The sequence below is a fragment of the Podarcis erhardii genome, assembly GCF_964252035.2.
Source record: "Podarcis erhardii genome assembly, chromosome: 5".
Classification (NCBI taxonomy): Eukaryota; Metazoa; Chordata; class Lepidosauria; order Squamata; family Lacertidae; genus Podarcis; species Podarcis erhardii.
The window spans coordinates 77,174,361-77,189,759 of NC_138509.1; the positions used below are offsets into that span (position 1 = coordinate 77,174,361).

At 43.7% G+C, this 15,399-nt stretch overlaps 1 long non-coding RNA gene across 1 annotated transcript; it reads left to right on the forward strand.

Annotated features, from left to right (window-relative positions):
• Positions 1-1,829: 1,829 nt before the first annotated feature.
• Positions 1,830-7,057, forward strand: LOC309342949. The gene is made up of 2 exons (XR_014157045.1): positions 1,830-1,912; positions 6,935-7,057. It is a non-coding gene; the product is annotated as an uncharacterized lncRNA (long non-coding RNA).
• The last annotated feature ends 8,342 nt before the right edge of the window (positions 7,058-15,399 follow it).

Here is a 15,399-nt window from a genome sequence, read left to right on the forward strand (position 1 = left end):
ATTGAGCAACAGTCATAGCTGGAATGAAAGAGATTCCTTCATTTCCTGTGTCTGTATGATAAGAAACAGAAACTGCTCAAAGGCTGCCAGACCACCTTCCTTCTGCTGTCAGGACTTTTAAAGTACATATACCAGTACCGTAAGTGAAACATACATAGTACAATCTACTCAACACATGGGGTTCAGCAGGTAAGCGAGTTATAGCATTGCAGCCTTAAGGATACAGCTTTAATGAAACGAGTATGAAGGGAGGAAACAAAAAATGGGATGAGCATGTGGACCATATCAAGAAAAGAAAGCCCAAATAAAATACATTAGAAAGCAAAAGCTTCACATATAATTATGCAGAACACATAGACAAAATTTGATATTGTATTTACAAAAACTGAAAATAAACAATACAGTGGTACCTCTGGTTACGTACTTAATTCATTCTGGAGGTCCGTTCTTAACCTGAAACTGTTCTTAGCCTGAAGCACCACTTTAGCTAATGGGGCCTCCCACTGCTGCCACACGATTTCTGTTCTCATCCTGAAGCAAAGTTCTTACCCCGAGGTAATATTTCTGGGTTAGTGGAGTCTGTAACCTGAAGCGTATGTAACCTGAAGCGTATGTAACCCAAGGTACCACTGTAATGAGAAAATTACCCATCAGGATAAGAGCCTCAGAAACCAGACTCTTCCCAAATATTTTCCTGAGAGGGGAAGCTTTTACAGCAAAAGCGGCTAACTATGCAAATTAAAATCACATTAATTCCAATGGACTTGAAAGGATATTAATGTTGCAGAATCCCTTACAGCCAAGTTGGGTATTCTGTGGCTCTCCAGATGTAATCAGAAGTCAGCTCCTCTGGCCCCCAGCCAGCAAGGCCAAGGGTCTGGCATGATGGACTTTGTAGTCCAATGACTTCTGGAGGGCCACGAAGTACCCATCCCAGCTATATAACTTCTAGACACTTTTATCACTCCTCACTTCCTCTGACCTCAGGAAGGGGAATATCATTGATGTGTCGCTTTCTCTGCTTCGGGATCTTAGCAATATAGATTTACAAGCCAAAGGCATGAAAAGATAAGGCCACTTAATGATCACGCCTGTTAATCCTTCCCAAGGCTGTGCTGTGCTGACTTCAGACTCTGGCTTTTTGCAAAGGAGCTATTTGGATACAAACCTCAACAGAACCAAATCCTTATTGAACTCAGAATCCTTTCCCGTTCTGTACAATGGCAGTATTTGAGAGCTCAAAACAAAACAAAACAAAACAAAAACCCTCTTCATGATTAGGAAGCGGGAGTTGGCATTGAATACGTGCAGGATAGCGTTATCAACGGCTACTGGTCATTATGGCCCCATGTTATCTCCAGCATCAGAGACAGCATGCTTCTGAATACCAGTTGCTGGGAATGACAAACTGGAATGTGTGGTTACCTCCATGTCCTTCTGGTGAGATTTCCAGAGGTATCTGGTCAGCCAGTGTAGAAAACAGGAGGCTGGACTACCCAGGCCAGCCTAGTAGCTGGAGGCATGGCGTGGCTGTGCCTTTCTCCTGACCTCCATCCAGCAGAGTCACTGCAGCATACAGAGAGTGGATGTGGTGTTGGAAAGATTGGTGCAGTGCTAACACGGCAGCAAGAGCACCAGATTGGCTCCACCAGTGTGTTTTCACCATGCCAGCCCCTCTCTCTCCATCTCAGTATACTGCCGTGATGGAGTAGGTCGAAGGTCAGGTGAGTGGCACAACTACACCCTCTACTGGGTCAGCCCATGCCAACCTGCTGCCTTCAAAATGTTTGAACGAAGGCTGACATAGGCCTTTCGTCTGATTCTGCAGGGGTCTTACATCTTACTGATGAATCTGTTAAGGAAATAATACTTGCCCTGGCATGGGGCAAGAGAAGCACTCAAGTCAATACAGGTGGTTTTGAGCTTAGATGTGTGCTGTGCTTTTTTATTGTTGTTGTGTGAATTCTTTTGCGAAAGCATGATCAAACTTTACATGTAAATAACTAAAAATATATTTTTGGAAATGGGTTAGATGCTGCAAGCTGAATTCCCAGCAGTCTTTCTTGAAACTAAATTGCCACAGAGGTCACTTCCAGTACAGCCTAGGGTCATTTTGGCTCATGTTGATAAGTAGAACCCCAGGGTTACAAATCTATAGTTGCAGGCCCTCCTCAACCAAACCGGGGGTCTTTCAGAGGTTTTGGGCTACATCTCCCCTCATTCCTGACTATCGACATTGCTCACTGGGGCCAATGAGTGCAGTAGGCCAAAGCGTTGAGATTGGCACCAGGTTGACAAAGGTCATTCTATGCATTCCCTTGCCCGAAGTCCTCCGGTGTTTGTCAATCTAATGGTTCAAGCTTGAGGGAATGCAGTCTGAGCACATTTTATGCTAGTGCCTGTCCTGTCTCCAATAGCAAAGAGGCTTTCTGGCAATCACTGACTCATTCTGTTCAAACACACCAAATTGGCATTTGTAGCTAAAGGCAGAATGATGAAACCAGACCTCTCTCTTTCTTTTCTTTTTCTTTTTAAGAAAGTGACTTTCCTGTTCAGCTGCTGTGTAGGTTTGACCCAAGGCAGTAGCAGTATGTTTAATTTGATAGTAGACAAAACTCGTTTGTTCCTACTTAGAATCATGCACTGAAACATAATATATAAGAGAGGGAAAGGTAAGCAGGGGGAGTCCTGTTTCCTGGAAGGGGAATATTTTTCAGTCTGGGGGTTGAATTTCCCAGTGGAAAATATTCATACTAGCAGGTGAGGCAAAGGATGCTGCTCTAACCATTGTACAGGCCACATTGCAGTCATGCAAAAGGACAGAGGCTTCCAGTGGTGGGTGGTGCCCATTGGGACAGGTAGGGCAGAAAGAAGGCAGAGCAAATGTAGGTGGCACAGGAGCCAATGACAGGCAAAGCCATCTAATTCTAGAGCTGTTCCCATCCACCTCCCTTCTGAGTTCAAGAGGACAAGACTGTGACTAAGTAGGAGGGGGAAGCTGATCACTCTGGGAAGATTGCATTTCTCAGAGCTCCCTAGGCACACTACCTTAAACTGTGTTTCATGTGTCTGTCATGAGAACCCACAATGGGGCATTTCAGGGTGGGATGGATAGGGACCCAGTGGATCCCAAACAAGTGTATTCCCCAGAAAGAGGCCCAGTCAGGCCCCTGTGGTGCACAAGACTGGATCTCGGTGTTTTTTTTCAGAATAAGAGGAAAGGAAAGGAGGAGGAGAACTAGTTTTTGCTCCTGCCACTAATGCAGCAATGAAATAAAATACATATAAACGGAGCTAGGAGAAGGGGAGAACAGGAAGAGGAAAAGAAGAGTTGGGGGGTGGCTCCTGCTGCTTGCCTCAGGCCACCTATACCTTTGCGCCGGCCCTGCACACAACTCAGAGAACGATGTAACATTTAAAATGTGGGGTAGCTTTCTGTCAGGCACAACTGTTGAAAACCACTTCCTTTTCTTTATGACTGAAACCATGGGCCTTTAAAACAATTATAACTTGATTTATACTCAGTGGGGCCTCAAGAAGCTGGGGGGTGGGTGGGAATCATTTGTACACTGGCAATTGGGGTGTGTGGGATGTTAAGGGAGGGGCAGTACCTCTCATGCTCCTTCTAGGGTAGTTTGTCTCCCTACCCATCTGGCTTTAGTCTGCATATTGTGTCATGATTGTGTTATGTGATCACATTGTACTGTGGACAAACCTGCAGGGAGATTATATCACACCTTTCGCAACATACGACCTGTCTGAATGCAACCCATTGACCTGAGTGCGAAGAAGTTCCCAGCTCTCCTGCAGATTAGACCAGCCTGTAATATTTCTTCTTTGTCACCACGCCTCAGTTCAACCCCAGAACTTGTACGAGGGCAACTCCAAGATTTGCGAGTTTGAGGGCACAACTACCAGCTAACTCCCCATTCGGTGCTGGATGAATTCAGTCAGTTTTTCCTTTGCCAGTACTGTAAAAGTGTGTCACAAGCAATCTGGCATACGAGGGGAGAAATAACTGGTGGTCAAAAGCATGCAGTCAAACCCCAGGTTCCAAACTAAGAAGCTTTAGTCTCATTAGGCATAAGGGATGAGGAAGAAATCTCCCGCAGAGGATAGGACCCAGAAGACAAGACCTGGATCACTCAGCTTAAATTACAAGAGAAAGTATTTAGGCTAAACATGAAGGCTAATGTCCTCAGGATACTAGCTGTGGGACAGTGGAAGAGACTGTGTTGGAAGTTGTGGGTTCTCTAGCTACTGTTAGAGGTTTGCCACAGACTATCAAAGAACATTTGTTGCCATTCACCAGGCCCCACTGGCCTTCTCCTGTCCTAACCCTAATCTTATAGTTACTATGAAAAGGTTTTCTGGAAGAGAGAAAGCTTGAAAACCACTATTCTAAACTTTGAGTTTGTCTGTAAACCAATTTATGGGCTACCTTCTTGGGCACCACCTGCACAAGGTCGATGATGGTGATTTTATTAGTCACTTGACACATAAGTCTTACCTATTACATAAAACACATCATTCCAGGTAAAAATTCAGAGAAAGTGATAGATCACTTGGAAGAAAGTCCATTTTGGCAATATGGGATGTTTACTGAGGCCCCAAAATAGGATGAATAATACATAGTCTACTGTACTTACACTGCTACACCATCAATGGCAGGCTCGAGCATTTACCTTACTAACTTTTGTAGGAAACTCAAACAGGTTTCTATCTTTGCAGTTCAGTTTATCTGTCATGGATACTTTAGTTGAGTTTTAGTTGAGATTCCAACATTGCAGGAAGGTTGGAAAAGGTGACCCGTCCAGCTCTACAATTCTGTGATTCTATGCCTTACTTCACATTGGTTATCTCTTAGCATTATAATAGTCTATGGTTTGTTAAGGACGAGATGGTTGGATAGTGTTCTCGAAGCTACCAGCATGAGTTTGACTAAACTGCGGGAGGTAGTGGAAGACAGAAGCGCCTGGCGTGCTCTGGTCCATGGGGTCACAAAGAGTTGGACACAACTAAACGACTAAAAACGACTAAACAACAACAATGGTTTGTTAAATGTATTAGTCAGAGGAGGAGGGCATCCTATCTCGTTGAGCTACGTGAAGAGTCCTTTTCAGCTGACAAGGTCAAAGTCCTTCATCAGGTCTACGAAGGCGATGCTCTTGGTAGTTCTCCTGCACTGGAACAGTGAGAAAATCAGGTCAAATGTTGACCTCTCAGCTCGAAAGCTACATTGTGACTTGGGATAGACCCTGTCAGCAAGTACAGTGGTACCTCGGGTTAAGTACTTAATTCGTTCTGGAGGTCCGTTCTTAATCTGAAACTGTTCTTAACCTGAAGCCCCACTTTAGCTAATGGGGCCTCCTGTTGCCGCCGTGCCGCTGGAGCATGATTTCTGTTCTCATCCTGAAGCAAAGTTCTTAACCCGAGGTACTATTTCTGGGTTAGCGGAGTCTGTAACCTGAGGTGTATGTAACCTGAAGCGTATGTAACCTGAGGTACCACTGTAACTGTAATCCCACAGTACTCAGAAGGGATATTCCACCATGGTAGTTGTTACAATCACCGTTGTCCTTATAGCTCAACAACTTGCTCCCTAAAAAAAATCTCAACAACTCTGGTCCATCCTCCAATGACAATGGGTAGATCACTGCCAGTTTTTTTAATACTGTGAAGGGATCGCAATCTCTTGGGAGTTGGACGTGCCTGTTATAGGGCATCACAATGCCGGAGTCACGCATATCTTGTGGCACGAATCCTTTTCCCCAACCCTGCAAGAGGAGGCCATGGCGGTGTGTCATGAGGGAGGGATTGAGGCTGGCTTTCAGCACTTCTGTTGGGATTCCACACTGTCCTGCAGTTTTCCCACGTGCCTGGGAGTTGATGATGTTCTTCAGCTTGTCAAGGGAGGGAGGGACATCTGGATGCTGTCAATTGCTGTGTTGGATACCATGTTTCATCATGAATACAGTTCTTGATAGTGCTCTGCCCTTTGCTGCTTAATAATAATACAGTGGTACCTCGGGTTAAGTACTTAATTCGTTCCGGAGGTCTGTTCTTAACCTGAAACTGTTCTTAACCTGAAGCACCACTTTAGCTAATGGGGCCTCCTGCTGCTGTCACACCGCCAGAGCCTGATTTCTGTTCTTATCCTGAAGCAGATTTCTTAAACTGAAGCACTATTTCTGGGTTAGCGGAGTCTGTAACCTGAAGCGTATGTAACCTGAAGTGTATGTAACCCGAGGTACCACTGTACTAATACTAATACTTGAATTTGTATTGTTTATATTTATTTCTTCATTTGATTGCAAAGGAAATCCAACTACTCTGAACTTAGCACCTCAATGGGAATCATCTGATGGGCTTGTTCCAGCCCTGAAGAATGCACAATTATTTTATAGAGTATGCAGGATACAGCTGCCTTGCACGGAAGGGAGGAGTCAGCCATTTCCACTGTAGCAACAAAGCATGCAGGTTTTCCCAATAGGAACCTGCCGATGAGTTCTGCTTCCATGGGCTTTACTGCTTTACAGATCAGGTCCTTTGAGACGGAGGAGGAGAGAGAAATGAAACATTCACTTTTTATTTTTTATTATTATTTAGGGATAATAAAAAAAAATGGAGGAAGCAAGCAAGCGCTGGGTAAAAATAAAATAAAAACAAAATTGGCTGCATGGTAAACGATTGTTCTTCTGGGGATATACTGTATTAGCTCATTCAGAACCGAAGCCATTTTATTTCCAGGTGTCTTGAAACTCAGTACAAAACATACTGAGACTATCATAATAAAACATGATTGGAGCTGAACTGTTGCACACAACACAGGCATTAATAATGCTTTTTATATGAGCGCCTGGCCTATGTTATACATAATTTATTTTTAATTCTTAGGTGCTTAATGTGCTTCATTTTTTCCCCTCTACATCAGCAGTTGGCAGCAGCTGTAATGTGAGAAAACGTCTGAATGTTCATCGCTCTTAGACTCGACATTTATGATTGCTTAAGGGCTTTGTGTCTCTGACAGCAACAAATAAAGTTCGCTTGCACACAACTCTGGGAAAGTCACTAAAAGATAACACAACCAGAGAGAAAATTCTAAGCATCTGAAATAAATACAAGCTAAGCATTTCCCCCCTAAATGTGTTATCTCGGCCTGAAAATTTACTGCTGGCAACAGGGATTTCTGGAGTCTATTAAAGGAAAATGCTATATATTTATGTTGCACACAACCTATAGATGAAATCACAGCTGTACATATAAAAGCAGCCAGTTCTCTTTAAAGCAGGGTTTCCAAAAGGCAGGGACCCACAGCCCATATTCATGTAAGTAATAACACTCGTTTGATAGAATGAGGGTACCTGCAGGGACACACGTCTGAGAAATGAAATCAAAGGGCGGACATCTTCAAACATCACTCTTTCTTAGGAAAGCAGCTATCATAGTGGTTTCTTTTTCCTTTCAAAATATGTTTTGTTTTAATGGCCTACTAGTGATCTGGCTGCTATCCATAGCAGTAATAGCCACGGCGATCTCAGATTTAATATTCCTAACTACTTGGAGCCAACATAGTCCCAGTAGCTAGAGAAACCATGGAACTGGGTTTATTCCCACCTTAGCTATTCATGGCCTTGGACAAATCACTCTTCTCTTATAGCCAACATGGTGCCATCCTGATATGAACTTCTACTCCCAACAAGACCAGCCAGCATGGCCAATAATCAGGGATGTTAGGAGTTGTCATTTGCAACATCTGGAGAGCATCACATTGGCTACCCCTGTCTTCGCCTAAGGCAGGGGTGGGGAACATGTGGTCCTCCAAATATTGTTGGACTCCAAGTCCCATTAGCCCCAGACAGCAGAAACAAGGATTAAGGGATGGTGAGAGTTTGTATTCCAGGAAATCTGGGAGACCGCAGAATCCCTACCCCTGGCCTTAGGGGATATCTTCACAACAGGGATGCCCCATCCCATTTTGCCACCTGAGGCCAAAGCCTCAGGGTTGTGTGGCTTCACCTGCAGCTTCTGGGTTACGGTGAGATCTATATATACCAGGGTTGTGTGGCTTCACCTGCAGCTTCTGGGTTACGGTGAGATCTCGTGAGAAGTCTGTGAGATTTCACTGGAACCAAGAAGCCACAGTCACTGCTCCCTGCTTCTCTAGTGGTGTCAGCTGGAGTGTGCCCCCGCCCCCCGGAGAAGTGAGGAGAAGTGATGGCAGTGTTAAGATCTCATGTGAGCTCAAGATCTCGCGAGATCTCACCGGAAGATGTTGCAGGTTCTTCTTCTCACTTCTCTGGCAGCAGTGGCAGGGGTGGAGAACAGCCCATGGGGTGGGGGTGGGGTGTTGCCTCTTGAGATTCCGCCACCTGAGGCGGCTGCCTCAGTCCGCCTCATGTTCACAAGTTGCTTCACACCTTGAATTAACTGCCGTTCCTGCTTCCTGGGAATGGGGTGCAGCCTTGTGCTCATCTCAAAAAGGAATTGGGCCCTTCCAATGCTGGAAAGTCACTTCTTGGATCTACACCACAGATTCTATTTGCACAAAGCTTCCTCCATAGTCGTCGTCCTCATTTCCCCACCCTCCTTGCCTTGTACCTTTTCCACAAGGAGAAAAAAAAATAAATATTGTCAAGATGGAGTAGCTCATGAAAATGTCCCAAAGTGGATTTTAGAAAGATATTGTGCAGGTAATGTGATATGTCCCTTTAATTTCGTTTCCTAATTATTTGCCTTCATCCAGCAGTACTAATGCTTAGTACTACTTAGTGACAGAGCACTTACCTGGGCGCATTTATGTAGACTGTCATGTTAGAATAAGAAATAAGAAAAATGTAATTATTTAAGTACCTACATTAGATCAAGGCTCTTCTCATCAGCAGCATCATGGACCTGAGAGATTTCTAAATCATGATTTCATCTGAGAGAAAAGCTAATTTGGAAGAGGAGATATTCAAAGCAGAATCTGTCGTGGTGAGTTTCCCAAGTCCAATCACTCATGAGCGAGAAATTAATAACTTTAAAAAAAGAGATAAAAGGCTTAATCTCTGAAATTGGCTCAACAATTTTCGATATCAGATTAGCATTTCTCTTGCAATTTCTATCTCCGTAGTGGAACATCCTGTAAGGGAGTGCCTCTAAATTCAAACTATTAACATATTCCATTGCACAATGATATTTTAAAATAACCCAAGTGCCAAATGAAATACACAAAGAACTGGATCGTGATAAGGGTCCAACACTGAGACGTTGCCCTAGCATTCCACTATCCTCAGTGATCAAGACTGACCACTTTTTATTTGACTTGAAATATCAATTAGTGTCAAGCTCTTCTCTTGACACAGTTCCTTATTTCACCTAAATCAGCCCCTATATATATATATATATATATATATATATATATATATAATCTTATACAGAACACTTATTGACTATTCCTGTCAACCAGTTTTATTATTAATAATAGTTTTCACAATAATACTTTATACAGTGGTTATCATTTAATAAGTGCAGCACACAGATTTAAAACAAGATATCCCCACCCCACAGAAATAGTCTAAAAGGAAAAGGTGATAAAGAGGGAAGGGGAAATCAAGTAGAAGCCAGTTATTTAAGTTTTGTAGTACTTAGAATAATCCGCTTGAATGTCTCATCTCTGCTTTCTTGGTTTCCAGACTCAACATAAAATATTGAATCTTGCCATGATTTAGCTGGCCCCCCTAGACATTATATAATTTATTTATTCTGAGTATTTTAGACCTTTTAGACTGAAACTCCCCAGTGCAGCTGATCCCAGTGGGGCTCCCTGTCAGCACCAATCAGTTGATCTGCTCTGGAAGTGAAACCTGCTTGCAGTGGAACGACTAGGAGCTCACTTTAACCTCCTGGTTGTTCCTGTGGAGTCATATCCTTACCTGCTGCATACCTGCCCCCACATATGGCAAAAGGTGAGATAGCATTGGGCATGCTTTGGTGGAAAGGGCCTGGTGAGCCAAATGGGTGAAGCTTTTTGGGCCAAATTTGGCTTGTGGGTCAGAAGTTCCTCACCCCTAGTTTGGAGGATTCTTCCCACTCTATTTCCAGCTGCATTTGGAGGAATTTTAATTAACAGTTTCTTTATTTTCATGCTTCCAAAAACACAATTAGCCCCTTCTGTGCCGTGGTGGTTTATTCCAATCCACTAAAATGATCCAGTGATCAGTGCATCCTAGCAATTGTTTGCCATTCAGGAGGGAGTCCTTGACTGCAGCTGGTGCAATTATTCTAGAACTGATGGAGAAGAGATTGTATTGTCTTTATGGTACCATCAAAGGGATTGAGGAACTCTTTGATCCCTTCATGGTGCAATCTTGTGCTTGCTTACTCAGAAGTCCAGTTATGCTGTGTTCAAAAGGGATTACCCCTAGGTAAGTATGCATAAGGTCGCAGTCTCAGTTCCTCTCTTTATATCCTTGGTGTTCCTTCTGACTTGGTGGGGTTGAAACAAGAAACATCAAGTTGATGTAAAGGAAGGTAAGGTGGTTCTCATGTGGGACTGTGCCCATTTTGACTTGCTGAAATAGAGGTGGTGAATGTTGCAACCCCTTTCAGCCCGATTGCAACACAAACTCTTTGATCCATGGTCAAGCCAGTAAGTCTCAGTGACACGTTCCTGTGCATTGTTTGGATTGTTAAGGTGCCCTTGTGGAATTTGCCTTTGATTTCTGCACAATATTCATCTATTTTCAGTAAGCTGTCATGAAATAACACTAATCATTTTGTTTACTTGGCTTGCCTCCTATGTAAAAAATAGATTAGGAAGACTTCTTAAGGCATAGCTCAAAGTCTCTTGTTCTGCAGCTCCTTCAAAATTCATGGAAGAGAGATAACAATCCTTTGCCGCCCAAACACCTGTTGCCTGGTCAAACTCTTCATATCCCAGGTGCAGTTCTAAGGCATGTTCATTCTGTTCAGAGTGCTGACAGCTTTTCTTTATACATTTACAGTGGTACCTCGGGTTACATACGCTTCAGGTTACGTTCGCTTCAGGTTACATTCACTTCAGGTTACAGACTCCGCTAACCCAGAAATATTCCCTCTGGTTAAGAACTTTGCTTCAGGATGAGAACAGAAATTGCATGGCGGCGGCACGGCAGCAGCAGGAGGCCCCATTAGCTAAAGTGGTGCTTCAGGTTAAGAACAGTTTCAGGTTAAGAATGGACCTCTGGAACTAATTAATTACGTAACCAGAGGTACCACTGTATTGTATTCATGGAATACATCAAGTATAGAATGTTCTTTGGTATGCAAGCTTTTTGACAGGATTTGGTGCATCATGTACAGTACTTGCATCAATTGTTTTTGGTGAACATGGTGTGTATCGCAAGTGAATGCTTCCAAGACACTTGGGCTTGGTTCACATGTAGTGGCAAACCATGGTTTGGCTACAGTATTTGTGCTTGTGCACCTCTGTCTTTCTTCTCCCTCACATGCTCCAGTTCCACAACTGACTTCCTGGTGAGCAGCAAACCAAGGTTTGCCATTACATTCAGATGCAAGGACAGGATATTGCTTTCATTTCTTGTCTGCAGGCAGAAGAAGACTCAAAGCGCGCGCGCGCGCGCACACACACACACACACACACACACACAGATAGATATAGATTTATAACATTTATAAAATACAATCCTAACAATAAAACAAAAATCAAACCACATCATAAAAGCATGTCAACAAACAGGAAATAACATCTATCATTGCAGGCTCTATTACCTTGCTGGAATAAAACAAAAGCTCTTCCATAAGTTACCCCAAAAGGTCTCCTTGCCCGTCCTCACCAACTGTACTTCTGGTGGTGGTGGGAGCAATGAAGAAAGCTTAAAAAGAAAATGAAGATCTTGAGCAGAAATCCCTGAGCAACAGCTTACCTCATGGAAAAGTCTGGAACCACTAAAAAGCCATAGGAAGATAGGGTGCTGCCACATACTGAGTGTAACTATTGGACTATCCAACTCAGTATTGCTGACACTGTCTGGCAGCTGCTCTCCAGGGTCTCAGGGATGGGTCTCTCCCTGCCCTGCCTAGAGAGATTGAACCTGGGTCTTTCTGCATATGGAACATGCCAGGCCATGGCCCTTCCCCATGTACGTTATGTGACAGAAGACTGACTCTTGAGGTGGTGTCCTACAGCCTAACCCAAAACAGCTGTGACTTGCTTAATAGTTAACATTACATTAGTTGATACGTGCAAAGAAGCCCATCCTTTGCAATGGGCAGAGATTGTGTCACTTCTGAGGAGGGCAAACCTGTCAAGAGCTCCACTGGGAGCTTCACTTTGTGCAAATTCTTCTTCCTTTTAAGGAAGCACAGATGCCATATCACTGTTAGATGCAGCAAGCACTGAAATACTCTGTGGCAATCCATCTACATGGAGTTGCTGAGCAAGCACTTCTGGTGGTTCAAAGCTAGCTGTGAGTCAGGAGGATGCATATTTTAACTCTCTGTGTAACAGATATGTGGTTGAGGGCTTCCAACCAAAGCATCTTACAACTCTTCTTCTTTATTCTGAAAGGTGGCGGCGGCAGCAACTCCATGCAATAAGGTATTTGTCAGAAACAGGTCCTCGCTGTAGTTGCAGATATTTTAGGAATGCTATCAGAAATGCCTGAAAACGGGGCATTTGCAACTTCACGGTGAACCGATTTACACAAAAAGCTTAGTACCAGTTGCTTACAAGTGGCGCCAATGTGAGTGGCCATTCAATGTGTGATTTGGGTTGTTTTAGAACACTTTAAGAAGTCAATGGATCGCTCTTGTAATCCACTCATGTGTCTAATACACATCCATATGTAAACCTGTATCTTACACATGTGTTCACCAAAGTATCATTTGGGGATTTTTACTGGAGATCAGGGCACATGTAAACTGCAGAGGACATTGCTTTAGAATACCAGTATTGCCTTGCTTACTTGGGAAAACCAGTAAGAATAGACAAATGCCAGTATTAATGGTGAAGGCCATGTTGGAAATGATCTGTAGATGCAGGCTGGACCCACTCCTATTTCTTGTGCTAGATATTATTTTATCATGGCATGTCTTTCCTCCCAAGAGCTCAAGGTAGTATGTATGGCTTTCCACTGTCACATTTCATTCTCACAACAACCCTGGGAGGCAGGTTAGCCTGGCCTCAAATCACTCAGTGAGCTTCATGGATTGAACTTCATGGCTAAGTGGAGATTTCAACCCTGATTCCTCAGGTCCCAGCCCAACACCCTAACTACTGCATCACACTGTCTATGCAGGCTATATTTGGCTAGATAACCAATCACAGCCCAAGTCATTATACTGTCTGCAGGTCAGGTCAGTACTTAAGATACTGTTGACTAAGCACTCCGTCCTTTACCACCCAGGTTAGGTCAACAAACCTGTTGCCTGGATACCTCTGTGGAATGAAAACCAAGAGCAGTCCACAAATATGGATGAACTCTTAGGAGCCACTGGACATCTGGAGATTGCTTCCCAAATAGGTATGTCATTATATCCTCAGTATTGGATAAAGACAAAACGGAGAAGGATGCTGAAAGCAGTTTTGTCACATGTATGTCCCAGAATTAGTTGAGTGCACCACCTCACCCACCCAAATCCATAAGCGGTGTCATTTAGCAACAGTGTCTACTACCATCAGACAGACGTCACAGTGATGTGTGTTATAACAGATAATCCATGCCCTGCATTTTTTTGGAGACACACCCCAATTATCTGGGCTTGTCCTAATAAACTTACTGAATGCTTACACCCACTTAAAAAAACAACATACTTTTATTGAGTTTTTTGACTAACGTAATACAAGCGGCAAATTACCCACATGGCAAGGCAGATGAAATAAATACTGAAAGAATCAAATAAAGAACAGCAAACCCAGCTCTGCTCTGAGTGTAAGATAACTGAAAGGCCAGTAAAAATAAGGAAAGGAATCTTTCCTAGCCCTGAAATGTTCACAGTCTATCAACCACCTCATGTCTGCCTACTGACTGTCATGGGATGAAGCCGAGAGATACCCTGGTGAGACTTTAATGTCCTACGTTTTAATTGCTTGCTTGCACCCTAGCCGCATATGACAATAGAGTTCTTGGCATTTTGCTTCTTCCGGTCAGTTGTAGAATGAAACCCAACACAGGAAGACATTGGGAGAAATTAGACACGTGTCTCCAGACCAGCTGGACCACATGAATGGCAAATCATGAGACTGCTCCCATTCTCTCATGAAACTGGTCATGCAAATGTCTCATCAAGGTAGCAATTCAGAGGGAGGTGTTTCACATCCATCAGAAATGATTCAAGGGCGAGGAATGACTCATCAGCCACAGAGCTGGCTGAATAACTGAGAGTTCACCCACAGAGACGCAAGAGGCTTATAAAATAAGCAGCTCTATCATAACCACTGGGTGGGTAGAGATCCATTCAGTGCATTATTGATCATTTGTTTTATTTCAGAAAAGAAAAACAAATCACTCAAGGTAGCTCAGCCTGATAATAGAACATGCCATCTAAAACCAGTTAAGAACCTATTAAAAGCAAATGCAACAGGCAAGAGCAGCTGAAAGGCATGTCCCAATACAGTGGTACCTCGGGTTACATACACTTCAGGTTACAGACTCCGCTAATCCAGAAATAGTACCTCAGGTTAAGAACTTTGCTTCAGGATGAGAACAGAAATTGTGCTCTGGCACCGCAGGAGGCCCCATTAGCTAAAGTGGTGCTTCAGGTTAAGAACAGTTTCAGGTTAAGAACGGACCTCCAGAACGAATTCAGTACTTAACCCGAGGTACCACTGTACCTTGCAACACAAGTAAGCCAACATGGTGCCTTCTAGATATTTTTGGACTACAACTCCCATCCTTCTGATCATTGCCCGTGCTGATGGGGCTTATTTATCTATTACAATCATTTATATCCTGCATTTCAACAATACAAATCCTTCCAAGCTTACAAGAAACCAATGGGGTGGGGGTAATTAAGGCTCTGAAGGGGTCTTTGCTTGCCTCTCTTTCTCTGAGTCCTTCTCACAGGGCAGTTGGTGGTATATATGGCACAGGGAAGGAGAAAGTTCAGCTGGCAGCGGCTCTAAGGAGGTCTTTGCCTGTCCTCTCTCTTCCCATCCTAAGGAACACCTTTCCCACGGGGCAGTTGATGGTAGAGGGCCCTGTACACAGATGCTGGAACAGGCTCTGAGATAGTCTTCCATCTGCATCTCCAAGGCCCATTTGCACTGTACATTTAAAGCAGTATCATGCCACTTTGAATAGTCAGGGCTCCCTGGCCCCACGAGAATCCTGGGAAGTGCAATTTGTTAAGGGTGGTGAGCATTGTGAGGAGACCTCCTCCTTCAGTTCTCAGAGTGCCCTGGGAAGATGGCTT